This window comes from Paroedura picta, chromosome 3 (assembly GCF_049243985.1).
Source record: "Paroedura picta isolate Pp20150507F chromosome 3, Ppicta_v3.0, whole genome shotgun sequence".
In the NCBI taxonomy this organism is placed as follows: Eukaryota; Metazoa; Chordata; class Lepidosauria; order Squamata; family Gekkonidae; genus Paroedura; species Paroedura picta.
The window spans coordinates 53,030,746-53,046,784 of record NC_135371.1 but is presented as its reverse complement, the minus strand read 5'-3'; the positions used below and the strand labels follow the sequence as shown (position 1 = coordinate 53,046,784).

The following is a 16,039-nucleotide window of genomic DNA, read 5'->3' as shown; positions in this document are numbered from 1 at the left end:
TGACCACAAAGGTCCATATGAAAAAGTAGGTTGGAGGTGTGTGGAAGTTCATGGGACAAATAAAACAAGCATAAACATTAAGCACAAGGGAAAAGCCAACTCAGAATTGGTTTCCAGAAAAATATTGAGGTGAAAGTGGTCTAAAAAGAACAGGAAAAATGCAGGGTGGAAACAAAAAACTCAAAGTGAAAACTAAAGTCACAAAAAGTCATGCGGGAATCAGGGGATACATGAAAGCAGTATGGGGCCAGAACCATCACCAACAAAACCATGCAGAAAAGACCTAAGATTGCAATTCCTCAGTGAAGTATTCATGTTCCAATAGAACATGGTCAAATTCTTCCTCAAGAGGTGTCGGCAGTAAATGACTCATGAGCTGTATTGTGCTGTATTCACAGCAATTCCCCCATAAACATTCATCTAAGTAACACATGGCCTCCTAATGAGAAGTGAATGTCCTTGTTAATCCATCATTATTATTGTAATAACAAAAGCAAGCTCAACTGTTCTGCTATAATGCTCATAGATGAATCATTTTTTACTTTTTTTTTCTGCTGAGGTTCATCAGCAAACAAAGAAGCCTGAGTTAAATGCAAGCCATGCTAAAAAAAAAAAAAAAAGCAGGCTGCAGATATTCAACAGCCTCCCCCAAGTGGTAGTTTTAACTTGAGCCCCATTATTTTACTGGGGGAGGGGGGCTTTTGATCTATCCTAGTCACTAACCACCATAATAAAGCCTGACATTTCCCTCATTCATTGGCAGACACATACAGGACCAGAACCAAAAATATGGAAGACAAATAGATAGAGCCAAATAAAATAAGTGCTATTTAATCATTTTGGAGAGCCATGTATTTTGCCGAGGGAGACAAAGTGGAGCTAGGATGTTCACAGCATAATAAGGGGCATTTTCATGGATGCTGCACAATTAGAGCCACATCTTTGTTAATATAACCTAGACCCTGCTGCCTGTATTTGTGCCCAAAGATCAGAGTAGTATTCTAACAATGAATAAAGAGATCAGCAGCTGAAGATCCCTTCCACCATCAACCCTTATCTCCCTGCAGATGTATCACACTTTGGTGTTGGCACAACCACATTGATTCAGATCATTCTATCCTTTGAGCAGATGGGGCAGATTCTTCAGCTTCTCACATGGCATCAGGTTTGCATTGACTAATTTGTTTGCTCAAAGGGGAGCAGCTATGACCAAAATGACCTGTTACCAAAAGATAGCTGTAGCAGAGCTTGAAGCGAATATGATGGAATGGGACACCATTTCACTTCTTTTCAGGCACACTGAAAACCATCTGACTGCCTTTTTCACTGTTTTACATTAGATTAAATTATTGCAGAATGGAATATAGGCAGTGTTGCAAAACGTTAGGGCCATATTAGTTAGCGGTTTGGACTTCATTTATACTAACTCAGTTCTTAGTAATGATTGTTAAATGATGACAGATTTCAACACATGAATACTTAATTAATTAGTTTATACTGTAATGACATAGCTACAAGCTAAATTGAATGTAGCTTAATTTGAAACTAAGCTCTCTCACTTCCTTTTTATCCTACTTCACGCTCCAAATGGTGCATGCGATGACTTCACATTTCTGGGAATGTAAAGTGAGCCCAAGGGTAGGCAAAGGTAATAAATATATCATCATCCATGTGACAGGAAAAGGGCATTTAGAAAAAAAATACAATCTTTGACATATGTATTCTATTATTACAATAACAGTAGTATTCATCAGGATAAAAATGACTGATAACTGAGGTCCAAATCATAGGTAAAGAGCAGAATTTTGGCTGAAGCATAGAAACAATACCAGAGTAAAACAGAACCAGCATCACATTAAGAAAAACTGTATAAACCAGGTCAATTCAAGCATTCACAGAAAACAAGAGTATGATGAAGGTGAGCTGTGTGGTGCCTACTGCTGGGCCTAGCCAGGTTGCTTAAGTTGTGCAGAGGCTGCCACCAGACCCAGGAGACTTGTGTGGCATTATATTCTCTGCCTAGGCAAATCACACAAAGTTCCCTGTTGGTTGTTGCTGTCCCTGACCCCAGTGAGTCCTCTCTCTGGGACATGGTAGAAGGGAGAACAGATGGATTGGAAGGGCAAAATAGCCCTGGAGTTTGCCTTCTCCCTCCTTGTCATATACCCTGATATCACAAACTAAGATTTAGAGGCTGGCAATATTTTTGGGGTTCTGTACAATGGCCAGTGAGATCTTTTATAAAAGAATATGTGATGTTTCTATTATTTGGGTGAGTAATTTTTGAGACTATAGCTTTTTCTGCCAATGTGGAGCTTTCTCACAGGTTTATAGAAAGATCTGTCTTGTCTGTTCATGGCTTCAATTTCTGGAAGTATCCACAGATTGGGCCATGTGAAGAATGTGTTATATTGATGTTCTTGGATGCAGTAAGGTTTTCAGGTGCATGTGATCTAAAGAAACACTTCCCGCTCAATGATATTATTTATTTATTTATTTATTTAGATTATATCAGATCAACAGAGACTCTGGCACCCAATCAAATGTAAGACAAATAAAATTAACCCCAAGAGTACCTTCTGTATCATAGACAACTTTTTCTGTTTAATTGTTATTTCTAATAATGGACAGTAACAAATATAAAAATTTATATTAATAATAATAAAAACCTAAAGAGAATGTATATGTGCTTTTTAAATAAATGAGTACTTGTTATATTTTATTACATGTTGAATATAGCGGGCAATTCGTGTATTGCTTCAGGAGATTATCACTTTTGTAATTATGCTATACTAATTTCATTTCATCTGATAAACTTCAGAAAGTATTTTTGTGGAACAAAGGAGAAAATTTATCCCTGGCTATATTCCCTGTAATTGGGATGTCCTTTTGCGCTCCCATAGCTAATTTGCACAACTTCTTCAGTAGGGGTCAAACAGAAGTCAGTTCCATAACCATGACTTACCATGTAGAGCATCATCCTAGAGCAAAACCCAGCATCTCAACTAATTGAGTTTAAAAGCCCTCTGTTTCTCCTCTGCTTTGATCTGTCATAAACAATGCTCCCTGCTGTTGAAAGGCATGTTTTCTATGTCATTAGGTGGCAGCAAATGCCACCAGAAAATCATTTGTTTTACCCTGAAGCAAATTAACTGGGACTACAAGAATGAGCTTTGGTTTGGCCCAAGCAATATGCAAGGGACCAGAAATCACATTTCCTCTTAACAGAAAGTGATACAGAGGAGCCTGTCTGTATTCACATGTAACAAATATAGAAATTAGACTGCCAGTTACTGCTGAGATATACTGCCAGTGCAATGGGAGAGGCATACTAATTCGTTCTTAGAAATGTAATCAATGACAAACAGAAACACATGTCCCCCTTGTATAGAAAACTAGTACATAGATAGCAGGAATACGGATACTACTGCATGGTCATACTTGACTTGACTTACTTCTGGCTACTAGAGTAAAAGGAAGACGTTTATATGCATGTCTACTAAGCTTGTTATTCTTCAACCTTTGAGAGCCTGTTTCTGGTAGAATGTCAACAGTCATAAAATTCCATCTTTGTTCTCCATCCTTAGATTCTGAACTTAGTTATCTGAGTAAAATCAGAGTCCAGTAGCACCTTTAAGACCAACAAAGATTTATTAAAATATTGTTAGTCTTAAAGGTGATACTGGACTCTGATTTTATTGTGCTACTTCAGACCAACACGACTACTCATTTGAATCTATCGTTAGGTATCTCAGGTTAAAGGTAAAGGTAAAGGTGTCCCAAGTGCAAGCACCAAGTCATGTCTGACCCTTGGGATGATGCCCTCTAGCATTTTCATGGCAGACTCAATACCGGGTGGTTTGCCAGTGCCTTCTCCAGTCATTACCGTTTACCCCCCAGCAAGCTGGGTACTCATTTTACCGACTTTGGAAGGATGGAAGGCTGAGTCAACCTTGAGCCGGCTGCTGGGACTGAACTCCCAGCCTCATGGGCAGAGCTTTCAGACTGCATGCCTGCTGCCTTACCACTTTGCGCCACAAGAGGCTCGTCTCAGGTAACTGAACAAAGTGAAAAACTCATAAGTGACAAACTCACATTTACTTTGACCACAGTAAATCCCTAAACATTTTCTTTAAAGCTATTCACAGTTTGGCTTAGCAAGAAGAGGCCCTTTTAATAGACCATTTTAGGAGGTTATTGAACATCACAACCAATTCAACTGCATTTATGAGTCTTTTTCAACAGCTAAGCCTGTGTAATCACTTCATTATTGTTGACTACTTTGTCTACATTTGAATATTTTAACCTACTTCTGCGTTGCTATGGGATCACACCACAACAATAAAACATTTTTCAAGATTTATTTTTGAGATTCTTAGTATAGTGTTCTCGATTTATGTTTGGGTAGATTTCTGATAGACTTGCCATAGTAATTGTTCCCCGATGATTGTGTGGTCACAATAAAGATTAAAAATACAGAACATGGATGCCAAGCTAATAGGGAGTGGTCTGCTTCATCACATGGCCCCTCCTCTTTCCCCGTTCATGCCGTACCGCCAGAAAACAAAAACATCAATGTGTTTTAGATAGGGTTGCTGCCTGCTCCCGATATCACTGGAAGAGAACATAACTGTACATTTTATTTTCACTGATAACTAGGCATGTCGCTTTGCAATCCCATAGCAATGCAGACTGTGATATTTTAAAAATGGAGAGGGGAGGGCAGGTGTGAGGGTGGGCAAAATGCTAGCGAGTCTATCACACATTTCTTCTTTCAGACAGGCTTGCCCCTGTTTGCACCTCGTTGTGCGCCATGTCAAGAAACAGGAAGCAGATTCTCCTGCATTCCCTCATCATAGAGCAGTGGGGATGAAAACTCACACCAACCACTGGAGACCTATGGGTTGTTGCCAACATCATGAGGAAGCATCATTAAAACTCACAAACAATGAGAGGCTGGGTAGGGGCAAATTCCTTGGGCAGAAATGGCCTTGGTCTTGAAGTTGTGCTGTTATTTTGGTTACAATTATTAGTTATCAGTTATACATGTTACAGACTGTTTTATGTATCGTTCTCTGTTATGATGTAAACCGCCCTGAGCCTCCGGGGAGGGCGGTATATAAGTATGATAAATAAAATAAATAAATAAATAAATAAATAAATAAATAAATAAATAAATAAATAAGTGTGCAGAGCATCCTCCTTGTGTATCAGGTCAGACACATATCTCCAGGGCAATTATAGGGATCATCTGTCCAGTCAATTCCTGGGCCAAAATTTGTGATAGCACTCTGAAAGAGAGAAAAAATTCCTCTTGAGCAAGAAAGCTATTTATTCCTCTAACAAGATACAGACTGGGGAAATTGAACAGCAAGACTAGTAAAACAAGCCAGGAGAACAATTCGATACAATAATCAAATGCAAAACCTTTTTGAAAGCCCATCTGCCTCTGAACTATTGTCTACTGGAGGGAGGGGGGAGACCAGTGAGAATGAGGGGACATAGCAGTAACACAGACCTGGGCTGTTTTAAGGAAAGTAACAAGGGAGAAATAAAACACGAGTCTAAGCCTGAAAAGTAAAGATGGCCAAGGGTTCAGTCCTTGGCAGTTTTGAATAGTATATCCAGGAATGAGAGAATCCAGTGGGGCCAGCTGCAGGAGCTGGGGAAAACAGGTTTAGAGGATAATCAGCTACAAATTTGGGGAGGCTCAGATGGTGCTTTCACATATCTTGAACCCATGCTCATCTATTTGGAGCAATTATGAGTAGGTGAAATTAGAGCAGGAATCTGATTAAATTTTATTGCTAGTTAGATCTCATTAGATATTGGAAGCTATGCAGGGTTGGCCGCGGCTAGCACTTGGTTGGGAGATTGCCAAGGAATACTGGGGTTGTGACACAGAGACAGGCAATGGTCAATCACCGCTGAACATCTCTTGCTTTGAAAACCTGATGGGGTTGCCATAAGTCAGCCGTGACTTGATGGCACTTTCCACCAGGAACAGGAAGTCTTTGACCTAGTCAGAGGTTTATGGTTATCCTATAAAATCGGTGTTATAAAGTTATGCCAAATTCATGGGCTTCTGAAATTCTGCATGGGGCATGATTAATTGGCATGGACAATTGGGCTACTCCTGTCAAGGAGATTAAGTTAAGAATTTAAGGATTTTGGTTTTGGTGTGGTTCACTGCATGCCCACAAACACTGCAAGAAACACTGCTGTTTATAATTTAGCTTCATGGTACTTTGAAGAATTTGCTGACATGAAGCAGCTGAAATTATAACAACGGGGACAGTGGAGAAGAACTGGACCCCCAGATATTGGTTACAATAGTTCATTTATTTACATTATTATTTAGACCAGCATCAGTTAGGATCACAGTTCAGAGAAATATAAACATCTTGGTCCATAACATAAAATATGTGGACAATTCATAGACCACTCAGAAAAACATAATAATTTAAAAATATTTTAATTTTTTTAATGTAAGCATTTTTCTTACAGCCTATTATCTGATGGTGCTGGTGGCAGAGACAGTACTTTTTCATTACCATTGCATTCATACAATGCCATTTAATGACATTGTTATGAATAGTGAAAAGCTTTTTGAATCTTGGACCACAGGAGGAATTTGTGGAATTTTAAGCCAGCCAGCCAGCCAGCCAGCCAGTCATTCATTCATTCATTCATTCATTCATTCATTCATTCATTCATTCATTCAGTCAGTCAGTCAGTCAGTCAGTCAGTCAGTCAGTCAGTCAGTCAGTCAGTCAGTCCCACTGTAGCTTGCATTATCCTCTGCTTCATTTTGTTTTCATAAATATAACACTGTGAGTTGGACTAAGCTGAGAGGTGTTGGCCCATGGTCACCCACCAAGTTTCCATAGCAGAGTGGGGATTTATCTTTTAGTCTTGGCTCTCCAGGGCTCCTGTAGGGCAGTCGGTGACTGAGCAAGAAGTTCCAGAGGCTGACTAAAAGCTGAAGCAACTCTAACATGTTCTGTGGTTTATGATAAAAAGCCCCCAAACTGTCTTTTCAAATGACCTGTAGTGGATAGGGACCAAGCCCTATGAAGATAGGTTGAGGGACTTGGGAATGTTCAGCCTGGAGAAAAGGAGGTTGAGAGGGGACATGATAGCCCTCTAAGTATTTGAAAGGTTGTCATTTAGAGGAGAGCAGGATGCTGTTTCCGTTGGCTGCAGAGGAAAGGACGCGCAGTAATGGGTTTAAACTACAACAATATAGGCTAGATATCAGGAAAACAATTTTCACAGTCAGAGTAGTTCAGCAGTGGAATAGGCTGCCTAAGGAGGTGGTGAGCTCCCCCTCATTGGCAGTCTTCAAACAAAGGTTGGATAAACACTTCTCTTGGATGCTTTAGGATGCTTTGGGCTGATCCTGCATTGAGCAGGGGGTTGGACTAGATGGCCTGTATGAGCCCTTCCAACTCTATGATTCTATGATTCTATGACTCCCCACCACCACTGAAGAAGAAACAGTGCAGGTTTCTTCTCTTTGATGGGGCAGGCAAAATCATCCTTACCCTTCCTAGTATAGAGCTGCTCAAGATCCCCTTTTCTTCATTCATATTAGGGGTAATCTTCCCATTAGCTTTCGCAGAATGAAGTTTAACCTAGGAACCAGCTTGGTGTAGAAAGCCAGCTAGCTGTAGTGGTTAGGAGTGTGGACTTCTAACCTGGTGAGCCAGGTTTGATTCTGCACTCCTCCACTTGCAACCAGCTGGGTGACCTTGGGCTCACCACAGCACTGATAAAGCTGTTCTGACTGAGCAGTAATATCAAGGCTCTCTCAGCCTCGCCCACTTCATTGAGCAGGGGGTTGGACTAGATGACCTGTATGGCCCCTTCCAACTCTATGATTCTATGATTCTATGATATATTGTCACCACTGCAACTGACACGAATGTAAAAATAGATCTCCAGATTCATTGTTTAGGTCTGTGGGCAGACCATGCATTACATTCCTCACTTAGACCATTTACGCAGTGGAGGTTTCATTCTGGGCTGCAGGCTGAAGTATTTGTCGTGGCAGGTTGCCCCACCTCTTCCTGCACCCAGACGGGGGAGCATTTGGCCCGGTGTGCCTCATCCATCCCTGATTTGTGCACCTGCACAGGAGCTGGGGCAGTGAAGTTCCCAGTGCATAAATGGTCTTACTGAATTTTTATTGCTGTTTTTATTGGCTTTTTGTTGTTTTTTTGTGTGCGTGTGTGCTGTTCTTAAAACAATACTTTCAGTGGTTTTGAAATTGCTGTGAGCTACTTTTGGATGCACTAGATGGGCCCATAAAACAACATGTAAATTAATTACATAAATCACATTATATGACTTAAATTGTACTTATTCTGCAGAAATTATTTTTAAGCATCACTACCAACCACCACTGCAAGACAAGCAACTAGGAAAATGTATGCTGCAATCTCCCCCTCTCAAAATCCCCATCTATTACTTTGTCATTCTTCATGAGGATATTCTCTTTGGCAGAGACAAATAAATCTGTATTCTTTACAGATTTCTGATGAAAAGGCAATTACTGTGCATTTTTGGAATAAAGAGCTTGATTTGCAATCATAAGAAGTCCCTCCTTTTATTACTTCCCATAAGCTTCCACAATCGAGGAGAGCTATTTAAAGTTCCACATCAAGTTTGCATTTTCTTTGACGAGGCCGTACATTGATTTTGACATGCAGATTGACAGTGTTATGGCATTTTGGATGCTCCAGTGGCATTAATGATGTGCTCCTATTTACAAACACCAGTCTTAAAACAGCAGCCACTGACTCGCACACAAAGAGCTCAGAGCAAGTTTTGGCATTTGTTTCCTGAGTGTAAACTTGACTGGTTCATTAACCTTTCCTTATGTAGATGTACATTGTGTCTCTGACATGAGTTATTTTGGGACCTACATCAAAATGAGATTTCTCTTACTTTGGCGGGAAAGCATGCTCAGTATTACAAACCAATAATGTGACTGTGCCCTGATTAATTGTTTTTAAAAATAATGCAATTCAAATAATAGCTCTGTTGCCAGATCCATGGTCATTCCTACCAATGCCTTATCCCTAGCAGAACCTTTTCATGCAACTTATATTCCCCTTCCCCTTTTGTTGAGAGAGAGAAAAAAATCTTCCAAAAATCTTCCAAACATACAGTTACATGCCCCACACGGCTGTGACGTTGAAATAGTTGGTGTGTTTTCTAAATGTCTGTATCATATATCACAGGGGTAGTCAACCTGTGGTCCTCCAGATGTCCATGGACTACCATTCCCATGAGCCCCTGCCAGCTCATGGTTGACTACCCCTGATATATCAGACTGAGAGTAACAGTGTTATAACATGGCTCTAATAAACCTTTAGTGGCATTTGGTCCTGCAAAAGAAATTGGACGTGATACCACTTGTCCCCAGTAAACAAGGATGGAGTGTTAAGTGCAACTTCAGATCTTTCCATTTCTGTTGTTTCTGATATGGAAGCATTATTCCAACTCCACCTATCAGATTAGATGCAATGCTGCAAGCCATTTAATTTCCACCTTGAGCTCCAACAAACATGTGAAGCAAGGTTGCATCCTAGCACTGCACCTTCTCAACCTGTACATTGCAGATTTGAACTCAGAGCTATCCGTAATAAACAGCTATGTCCCAATGATCACAGGCTGGAGAGTTCCTCTTTAACTATACGCAGATGACGTTGTCCTACTATCCTGTACAAAGATTGGCTTAAAATGACTCCTCCATGCTTTTGTTTCCTACTGCAGAGACAATGCTGTTACTATAAATTATGAAAAATCTAAAATCTTAATAATTGGCAGATCTGGAAAGGTGATTAGCTGGAAAATAAATGGCCACGTGATCGAACAGGTACAATCATTCAAATACCTAGGGATAGACTTCTATCACTCCCTCAATTGGGCTTACCATCTGAAACAAATTGTTAACTCCTTCAGATGCAAGGTTGGAGCTGTAACCAAGTTTTTCTATAGAAACAATGGCCAATAAACCCCAATGGCCAACAGATTATATTCCACCAGATGACGTCTGCTGCTCTGCTATGGCTTCCCTATTGAGTGACCTGTGTCTCCAATATTGAGTTGCTTCAATCATCTTTTCTCCACCAACTACTTGGTGCACCTAGATGTGTGGCCAACTCATCTATATACCTTGAAACGGGCCTTTCTCATCTAACTACTCACATCTGGCTAAATGCCCTGAAGTTCTGGATTCATGTCCACTTTAGAGAACACCCCAATAACCTGCTATCCCTCATGCCAGCAGTCTGTTGCATACCTACTTGGTATAGGAAAGTTGTCAACTACCTAAACTCAACTGGACTGACCATTGAAGAATTCCACGACCTAGATGAGAGGTCAGTTGAGTCCTACATATTGACCACCAAGAACTGACTGTGGACACCTGAAGATCCTGCTCACCACTGGCTGATGGGATTCAATCTACATACAGGTCCCTGTCTTCATATTTATCCACAATGATTAATTCACATCTTAAGAATTGCTTCATGTTAGAGCACATAATTTTTTTCCAGATGGTCTGGTTGAGAGGAGGGTATAAAAATGTTCCCTATACTGAGGACTCTTATTCTTGTCAGACTAATCAATCTGCAACAGCAGCACATTTACTGCTTTCCTGACCCATTCATAGACCATTTCTGCATGAGGAATTTGCCCCTGTCTGGCCTCTCATTGTTTGTGGGTTTTAATGCTGTTTCCACATGACATCAGCAGCAACCTGTAGCTCTCCAATGAGTGGCACAGATTTTCATCAAGTTTGCTCTGCGATGAGGGAAATCACCAAAACCAAATTCCCTTTCTTGTCGCACTACAAATCGGGGTGCAAACAGGGGCAAGCCCATCTGAAGGGAGAATCATGCGACAGTCTTGGAAACATTTTGCTTGTCCTTGCACCCACCTTCCCCTCTCCATTTTTGGATCACAATGGTTTTTTTTTTTAATGTTGTGGTCTGTACTGCTATGGAACCACAACGTGGCATGCCCTCAGTACAAATAAAATGTTCTCTTCATTGTGTATGATAATATTGGGACTGGGCAGCTAAAACACATTCCTTTTTGTGTTTCCTGGCAATGGGATATGAACGGGGAAAGAAGGGGGAGAGTGTGATGAAGCAGCCCTCTTCCTATTAGCTTGGCATCCGTGCTGTTTTAAATGTTTATTGTGAACACACAATCATCAGGATCCAGTTACCATGGCCATCCTATCACAAATCTACTCGAACATAAAGAGAGACCATTATAAAAAGAAAAGGGATCTAAGAAAATGTTTTATTGCTGTTTCATGATCCCATAGCAATGCAGAAGTGAAAGGGTTTTTTTTTTTTTACTGTTTTACTGTTGTGGTGTTTCCCCATAGCAATGCCGAAGTGTATTTTTTTTATTTCAAAAATTAATTTTTGGACTGGGGGGGTGGGAGTTTGAGTCCCCAAGACAACTGCTATGAAGGGATTGGTGGTTTGTGTTGATTGTCAACCTGAGGAGCGGAGGAAGAAGTGAGGGTTGTCCATGCTTTAGGCTTCTCCGCTGCCTCCTTGGGAAGAGAAAAGCCACAGTGACGCAGTGGGATAATGCGGGAGGGTCTCCTGTCAGGAAGTCTGACGAAGAGTGCTTGCACTCGAAAGCTCATGCCTTGAATAAACCTTTGTTGGTCTTAAAGGTGCTACTGGACTCTGATTTTATTGTGCTACTTCAGACCAACACGGCTACCCATTTGAATCTATCCCCACAACAAAGTTAAACTATGATCCCAACAAAGACCAGCAGGTGCCATAAAAACAGTGTTGTATTGGTGGGAGGGCAGAGGAGAAGGAGGAGCATTTTGGAAACAAATGTAATAAAAATGTTGTGTTTTGTTCACAAGGGAACAATTCACATTCACAAATGAAACAAAAATGAAATAAGCTTCTGAAACAAAAGTGACAATAGAACAAAAACTACATACCTTGAGCACTGACCATTATTTGAAATAAAAAATGAAATAAGACTGACAATAAATATTTATTTTTGGTCATTTAGACCAAAATTTCAGATATAAATGATGGCAGTTCATAATAAGGGAAGGTAATACAGAAAAAGGAGGTTAGAAATCCACCCTCAGTAAAACTTAAGAACTTTAAAAGTCAATATTTACAACAAGCATTAAATACCATTCTGCTTAAAGGCGTCTTTCTTACCTCAATCATATAGGACTTTTAAAATATATCTGTTTGTACATTTCCTAACCTGTAGTATACATTTCATCTGAGTTTCCAGTATTCTAGTTTTAAACAGTCTCCAAGCTTCCCAAAGGGATTCTGACACTTTCAATATCTTCATCACAAAAGAAGGAGCAAACAATCTATAATCATGATTTTAACAAACAAGGTTTCTTATAATAATGTAGCTAATTTTTAATGATTCTGTTAAGCTAGGGAATATTTTTATACCAGCCAGTCCATCCTATTAAAGCAAAGACTACCGAGTTCTGTCCAAACTACTGTAGATATTCTCCTGAACTGGTCAAACTTTTTAAAATGTTAATATCTTAGCTATCATTGAGTTATAATCCATGCATCAATAAGCTTCCTTTAAATGAATCAAATATTGAAAATTATTTTGATCATGTCAGTCAAATGAGATTTCTGGTTTTCATCTCTATCCTGATTGGTTTTTTGATAGATAGATGCTGCAAAGATTTAGGAACAAGAAGAAGTCATCAACAGCTTCAGGCCTAATGTAGAAGCTGGGTGGGTGGGGGAACTGAGTGATTATGAGGCTGAGGAAAAAAGGAACAAATAAGGACATAAGCAAACAAGTTTTTAAAAAATTAGTTTCTGAATGTATAGGAACACCACTTTACACTGTTTTGCACAGTGCATGCTAGCAAAACTTGATGCATGGGTCTGCCTTCTCCTATACATTGGAGGAGGCAGAACCATGCAATTCTATGATAAAATTTATGTCACAATGGAAGCTGGAGCTATATGTTACACCTGAGGGAACTGCAAAGAGTTATGGGACTTCCCTTCCCCCATATTTTATCTTTCTCTTCCCTGGTAGCCACTATAGCCTCTCCCTTTTTCCTGCTTCCTTTTGCTCCTTTTCATACTCAAGCTACCTACCTTGATCTGCCTTTCTATCTTCAGCTTCCCTCCTTCCCTTCCCTGGCAGCCTCTTCTGGGATAATTCTGAGCAAGTTTCATGTTTCCATTTGAGGTGACACCCTCTTGTGCTTGTACGGTGAGGAACCTGCAAGGACTTGCAGTGTTACCACACATTCTCCTGTATTCTCTCCCCACTTTATTTCTTCTTTCCCTCCACCTGCCAACTCCCATAACGCCATTTTTCTTTGCTTCCTTTTGTCCTTCATACCAGTCCAACTTAACATGTGACTGACTCTAGGTCACCAAAGAGCTTCCAAAGAAGAGTGAAGATTCAAATCTAGATCTAACAATTACACAACACTGACTATTTTGGGGTGGGATACTGTTGAACAGTAATAAGCAGTCAGGTTCAGGTTAGTCACACAAGTGACATAGTAACTATTTTGTCAACTGGCCCGAGCCCATTTGTGGGGAGGGCAATCTATAAATATAGTAATAATAGTAATGATAATACAGTCACCTTGTGGTTGTAAAGTCCTCATTCAAAGGCCAATATATGCCTAGAAAGCCCTTTTACTAAGAGATATGAAAGCCAGAATGCTGGCAATTCTGTTGTGGTTGCCTAGATACAGCTAGTGAGGGTATCTGTTTTATAAAGCTACAGGGTCCTTCTTATCATGGTTGGGGGGTAGGCCCAACTCCATGATTTTCTTTTAGAAGAATTAGTTTTTACACCCCACTTTTCACTACCCAAAGGAGTCACATTCTTAGTAGAAAGATATATCTTGTTATTTTTTAACGTCAGGATTGGGACTGAAATATGCATTAGATATATTGTCAAATGGAGCACTCACTCAAAATGATATAAATAATCCCCTGGCAGCAAATTCCACATTTTAATCACTTCCTGTGTTTTTTCTTTTGTCCCTCCTGAACCTACTGCCCATTTGCTTCATGGACGTACTTTAGTGATAGTATTTTGGGAGAGGGAGAGTACAAAGCTCAGCTGAGCATCACCCATCTGCCTCTCCTTGCCTCTCTTAAAGGGCTCAGCTAGACACCACGATCTACCTCACCTCTGCTGAGGGGCACTGCCATATACCTCACCTTGTGTGGGGCTCAGCGGTACTGTTACTGCCATCTACCTCATTTGGCCTAGGCCAGGCCAGTTGCCACCATCTGCCTCATCTTGTGTGAGGCTTGGCTGAGCACTACCATCTGCCTTACCATCTAGAAGGCCACAGGATACTTGTTGAAGGGAGAGGAAAGGAAGACAATTGCGAGCCACTTTGAGACTCCTGGTAGAGAAAAGCAGGATATAAAAACCAACTCTTCTTCTTGTGCAGAGTTTGACCAGGCTGGGTGCCACTGTCTGCCTTGCCTTGCCTCACTTTGCGTGGGACTCTGCTGGGCCAGGCATCTCCATCTGCCTTGTGCAGATCTTGCAATAAGTCAAATAATCTTGTTGTTGTCAGAATCTATGGAATATACCAAAGTCTTTATTTAGGCAAAGCCTTCAGCACTTCAGTTTGGCAAGAGACTGCTCTCTTCACTGTGAGTAATAGCAGAACAGGTTTGAGGCTTATTTTCGATAGTTACAGCTAAAGAAAGGCACCGACTTACTGGAGCTGCCTATTGACAGGCGGAAGGGTGAGCGCCAAAGGAAAAAGGTGTGGGGCAGCCAGATGCAGGAGCATCTGGCAAGGAGGCGGGGAGAGAGGTGGGGCATTAAATAGCGCCATGTGCGCTGGCCCAGCCTCTTTCTCCCGAGGCTTCAGCAACGGAGGGTTTCCCACCCACCGTCCCTTAACATGTTTCTGTTTTTTTTTAAAAGAAAGAAAGACAAGTGTTAACAATGTTTGACGGTTAGTGATTTTGTGATTTTGAAGGTTAATATTGTCACAGCTAGGGGGAGTTAGGTTTGGGGGGAGATCCGGCCTGCGTCCCGGACTCCCAGGATTGGGGCCTCCTAAGAGGTGGTGGGAAGTGAGTGGGGCCTGACCCTGTAGGGCAGGTCAGGGACTCACTTCACCGGGTGGCCTGAGGTGGACCAAAGGAAGTGTGCGCCCCCTGAGGTACTTTGGGTGGGACACTTTTCAGAAAAGGGGGGATCCTAATAGGAAAAGGAGCCCATGCTCCAGGCTGGGAGATGGGAAGGAACTCCTTGGAGGGCCATTAGGATCTATGTCGATGGGGGGTGGGGAGTGGTCAGCTGACCACTCCAAAAGAACTCCTCCCTATGCAGTGACCAACACTCCTTGGTGTAATAAAAAGCTGTGGCTGGTTATGCCAAAACATAAAAGTTGTTTGAATCTTCTTTGGGGCGTAATGCACGACTGCCTGTCAAACAAAATCTTCTTCAAAAAGTTTTCAAGGCTGGAATAATGAGTTCCTAATGCTGTCTACACAGGGCTTAAATGGTCTCCCCAGCTCAGTTCTGGCATGTCATAAGGCATAAGCTCAACTGACCAGTCTTTTGCATTATATGGTATTTTCCTATACTTTTTTGATTGTGAAGGTCTTGGCCAGGTAGACATTGCAGTCTGCCTCCCTTGCCTCCCACAGGGTGCAGTTCAGTTGTTCCCATCTGCTTCACTTCATGTGGGGCTTGGCCAGACTGAATGCCAAAGACTGCTAACTCCATCTCAACTCTTGTGCAAGGCTCCTGCAGAACTTTCTCTTTCTGTCCTGTCTCAACACCAGTCAGGCACTCCTGCACCCAGGAGTTGAACACAGTCTTCTGTCAAAGAGCTTTATAGCCCTGGAATAGAGGGAGGCAATGGCTTGTCCAAAAGCATCCAGGTGGTCTTTGCTCAGCTAGTGAAGTAAATTGTGCTGAGAATACCTAACTGGCAGAATAGGAATTTGAGGTCCTAGTCTGAAATTCTAACCTCTGCACCACA

At 41.2% G+C, this 16,039-nt stretch overlaps 1 long non-coding RNA gene across 1 annotated transcript; it reads right to left on the bottom strand.

Annotated features, from left to right (window-relative positions):
• Window positions 1-5,189: 5,189 nt before the first annotated feature.
• LOC143831110 (uncharacterized) lies at window positions 5,190-13,750 on the bottom strand. The gene is made up of 3 exons (XR_013228721.1): window positions 13,657-13,750; window positions 13,155-13,281; window positions 5,190-5,291 (listed from the first exon to the last, which is right to left on the bottom strand). It is a non-coding gene; the product is annotated as an uncharacterized LOC143831110 (long non-coding RNA).
• Between the last annotated feature and the right edge of the window lie 2,289 nt (window positions 13,751-16,039).